Source organism: Octopus bimaculoides, chromosome 16 (assembly GCF_046866305.1).
Source record: "Octopus bimaculoides isolate indiv1 chromosome 16, ASM4686630v1, whole genome shotgun sequence".
In the NCBI taxonomy this organism is placed as follows: Eukaryota; Metazoa; Mollusca; class Cephalopoda; order Octopoda; family Octopodidae; genus Octopus; species Octopus bimaculoides.
The window spans coordinates 24852503-24857502 of record NC_142943.1 but is presented as its reverse complement, the minus strand read 5'-3'; the positions used below and the strand labels follow the sequence as shown (position 1 = coordinate 24857502).

Genomic DNA, 5000 nt, shown 5'->3' with positions numbered 1-5000 from the left:
TATCTTGAAATGCTAAAGAGTAAATTCATTCAATAAAATTGCCATTGGCTTCAACCACGGCCTCCAGATGACTTCGGAATCTCTTGCAACTCTTCTGGACGGTCTCCTTGTTTAAGTTGCTGAATCCTGCCATAATTCTTGCCTTCAGTTCATCATGAAGTTTTGTTGGTCTCTCGCTCGATTGCACCCCACACATAATAATCAAGGGGGTTGCAGTCTAGGGAGTTCGGTGGCCAGATGTCAGGGGTAATGTGGTTGCAGAAATAGTCTAACAGCCGTAACTGGGTTCTCTTGCTTGTGTGATATGGTACAGGATCCTGTTGTCACACATAGGGTCTTTCAGCAGCCACCCTCTTGACTCAGGGCAGCACTACCTCCTCCAAGCACTTGATGGAGGCCTCTGTGTTGAATCTGAGGCCGTGTGGGAAGATGAATGAATGCATGACGTCGCCATCACTAGTGATCACTCCAAACACCATGATGTTGACTGGATGCTTAATTTTTATCACTCTCAGTACATGTTTTGGGGACACGGCAAGCCAACGGTTGCTCTGTGTGTTCACCATCTGATCCTGGCAGAAATTTTTCTCGTCTCAGAAAAACCAAAGCAAGTTCGGTTGGAGGAGATACTTGAGTTTGTTCAAAAGCTTCGTCTCGCGGTTTTGTCCTTGATGGCTTGGGATAGAAATTGGCCCTTTCTCCTCTTGAATAAGGAATACCGAATGTTCATGCACAACCTGCCTGATAAGAAACTGAGACACTCCCATGCCCCGGGCGATGAACCTGATTGACTTCGAGGTATCGTTGTCAATCATGGCCTGGATCTCACCAACAAATGTAGGAGTTCATTTCTTATCAAAATAATCAGAATGAGTTTCCGAGCTGCTGTACGTTCGTAATTACCATTAGACTCATCCAACGCTTTCTGAATCCTCTGCACTCTCCTAAGATTGACATCCAAATACTCTGAAATTTTCATATTGGAGCTTTTGGCACGTATGCCAAGCAATGTAGCATGTCGTTTCCAAATTTCTGCAGGGTGAATTTCGTCATGGTGCCCAACTGACCCTTACTATACTGTGTAGTCAACAAAATCAAAAACAAACAATGCACATGCGCGAAATTAAAAATATAAAATGACAATTTACCCATCGCACCCTGTATATATATATATATATATATATATATATATATATATATATATATATATATATATATATATATAAATATATATATATATATATATATATATATATATATATATATATATATATATATATATATATATATATATATATATATACGGTGGTTGTTTTTCAGTTTCTCTCTACCAAACCTATCCACAAGGCTTTGTCGGCCCGAAGCTAAATCAGAAGACACTTATCCAGGGTACCACGCACTGGACTGATCCCGGAACCATGCGGCTGAGAAACAAACTGTTTGCCACACAACCACGCATGCATCTATTTATATGTTGTGTGTGTATGCGTGTGTGTTGTGTGTGTGTGTGTATGTGTGTGTGTGTGTGTGTGTGTGTGTGTGTGCGTGTGTGCGTGCATGCGTGCGTGCCTGTATGCTGGTGCATGTAAATTGCACACCAATATATACACTATGTCTATCGGACATCGTCGGACCCAGTTTTCACATATAGGTGTTTTCGCATATTGGTGTTTGCCTACCTATAAGTAAGCAAACATCAAAATGCGAATTAGTCCATAGCTGGGATCCTGACAGGTGTTACTAATGTGGATCAGAGTAGAGGTGCGAACAATAGAGGGTAAGAGATGGTTTGTCGCACCTTAAAATCTTGGAACTCTCGAACTAGGGCCCCGCAACCTGATGCCGTCATGCTATATACATGAAAGAATGTTTAAAAGTATTTTTGGTATATAATAGAAAAGTACTCAATACATAAATTTAGTACATATATAAAACATAGCACTCAACTTTAATGGTTTCACGTTGCATCAGCATTCATCAGCAGAATGATAAGATGAAATAAATAAACTGAAGACTAGATGGTCTAAAAAGAAATGTTATGAAGCGGTTGGATCGTCGTTGTTGCACAGGTTATTCGACTTTGATGGGTTTTCAGGTCAGTCAATTATGTTTACAAAAAATTTCGAAATGTAAGCAACTGTTGTTAGGTTATTCACCCATCGAATATTATGCATGGAACTTTTTATGTATACAACATTGTGCTCAACTAGATAAAGGGAAAACGATATCTTTATGTCACACGAAACAATTAAATACCAAGATAGTGTTTTATGTATTTGCGTCATACACACACGCGCGCGCACGGTGGAGCATAGAGGACGGACGTTTTAGAAACATTCACAAAATCATTAATTTAGCTGCAAACAAATTTTATTGATATGTTCCTTTTGAATTAGCATTTTCCAAAATCAAGTGTGGAAAACAACATCCATCATGTGGTGTCCGTTTTCATTTCTGGTGTCCGATGCATTTCTGAAAGCGTTCTTGGAAGCTAACCTCCACTCTCTCCAGCATTGCTCTGACGATTTGGGCAACTTCCACACAAATTGCTTCCTTCAAATCGTCCAATGTACGGGGCTTATGCGCATACATACGTGCCTTGGGGTTTCCCCCAAGAAATAATCACACATGGACAAATCAGGGAACCGAGGGGACCAAGGAATGTCAGCAAACCTGGCAATGAGGCGGTCACCGAAGGGAGGGCGAAGAACGTCCGTTGATGCTGTGGCTGTATGGGACGTCACCCCATCCTGCTGAAACCATACACGTTGAATAGGCATACATTTTCGTCATAATTCAGGCACAAAGAAGTTATTTGCCATCTCGATACAACGCTCGAAGTTCACAGAAACAGCATTTCCATTATCGACGGCAGTTTTTCCAATAGCCCACCAGACCGTCACTTTTGGGCTATGCAGTGGTCTTTCGTGCAGTTCTCTCGGATTTTCAAGAGCCCAATAACGACAGTTCTGTTGATTCACCCTGTCATTAAGATGAAAATGAGCTTTATCATTCATTAACAAGATGAGGTTGTCATTTGCCTCAAAAATTGCTTCCATCAGATTGCGAAGTTAAGCCGCTACGCATGGTCCTATGGTTGCAACTGTTGCCCAGTGACCAATTTGTACAGGTGAAAATGCAGGTCTTCATGCAAAATACGCCTTACTGATCGATTACCGATGCCAAGTTCAGTGGGATGCTTCCGAGCAGAGTGATTCGGACTCCATATCAAAGCTTATCTGACGCATTCCACATTTACCGGGGTCCGTACCGTTCGTGGTGCTCCCACCAGTCTCCTATTTATTAGTGAACCTCTTGTATGAAGTGCATTCACCCAACATAAGATTGTGTTATGGGTGGGAACAACCTGATTTCCGTGGATCTTGAAGCGGGGCCGAAACTTATGCTAAACTGCTGTGACAGACTCGTTATTCTCCATGTAACTGTCGTAAGCAAACACGCGATGATCTATCATCTACAGCGCTATGGCTTCACCTGAAAAGAAAAAAAAAGAATGTTAAGATACCACGGACCGAATGGTACTTGTTGGACACATGTCACTCTCTCTGGGGATGAGTAATAGCCAGTTGAAAAACGTCCGTACTCTCTACCCCACCCTGTATCTATATCTATCTATCTATCTATCTATCTATCTATCTATCTATCTATCTATCTATCTATCTATCTATCTATCTATCTGTCTGTCTATCTGTCTGTCTGTCTGTCTACACACACACACACACAGATATATATAGGGGAAATAAACAACAGAGATGCCTCCCCCACCCACCCACAGAAACTGCAGGAGCGACTCAGAAGTTTTGCAAGCTTTGCAATCCATTACTCTCCAGATTACGATTTTCATAGTCTCATCTCTCACTCTTTCGGAAACGACAGATGATTCTGGTACCTTATACATACATACATACATACATACATACATACATACATACATACATACATTCGTATATGTTTGTGGTGTGAATGTGTATATGAGTATGTGTGTTTATGTGTCTGTGTATATATATATACGTATATATATATATAGTTAAAAAATCGTATACAAATGGTATACAGCTGGTAGTTTCTTAGATGGGTCGAAACGATTGTAGTGATCAATAAAGATTCTCATGTCTTCCATCTTTTGTTTCTCTCATTAATTACATATAGAGAGAAGTAAATGAAAAAATAAAACCAAGAAAAACAACGAAAGTCAAGAGGATGTATACACGATGAATGTATTTGATTGACGCCCAGAGAAAGTTTAAGATGGTTAAAAAAAAGAAGGGTGTGACGTTTCGAGCATAACTCTTCGTCAGAAAGAGATAACACGAAAATGTCTAGTGAGGAGGAAAAGAATATTCCGAGAAAAGTACTGACATTATGCATAAAAGTATCTGTTCGAAGTGGACTGCTTTCATTTGTAGTTCTCAATACAAAATACAAGTGCGGAGTTTTATATCTTTCTTTATCTGAAAGATCATTATGCAGACTTCTAGATAAAAACGTGTGCGTATGCATACATATATGTATGATGCATGTGCATATAAGTGTATGTGTATATTTAAGTGAGGCTGCGAGACTTAATGGTTAGGGTTTTCGGCTCACGATCGAAAAGTTGTGAGTTCGATTCCCTGCTGTGCGTTGGGTCCTTGAGCAAGACACTTTATTTCTCGTTGCTCCAGTCCACTCAGCTGGCAAAAGTTAGTTGTACCCGTATTTCAAAGGGCTAGCATTTTTACATTCTGTGTCACGTTCAATCTCTCTGAGAACTACTTTAAGGGCCATGTGTCTGTAGAGTGCTCAACCACCTGCACTTTAATTTCAAGCGCAGGGTGTTCTGTTGATCAGATAGACTGGAACTATTGTCGTCGTAATCGACAGAATGCCAGTGTTTTGTGTGTGTGTGTGTGTGTGTGTGTGTCTGTCTGTCTGTCTGTCTATATGTGTGTGTGTGTGTCTATGTGTGTGTGAGTGCATGTGTTTATGCGTGTGTACAC

The 5000-nt window shown here is 40.5% G+C and overlaps 1 long non-coding RNA gene across 1 annotated transcript in view; it reads right to left on the bottom strand.

Annotated features, from left to right (window-relative positions):
• Positions 1–2248: 2248 nt before the first annotated feature.
• The window catches only part of LOC149132309 (uncharacterized), a 23086-nt gene continuing 20334 nt past the window's right edge, over positions 2249–5000 (bottom strand). The window contains exon 4 of the long non-coding RNA XR_016244611.1: positions 2249–3495. This is a non-coding gene — a long non-coding RNA (uncharacterized LOC149132309). The remainder of the gene's footprint in view (positions 3496–5000) is intronic.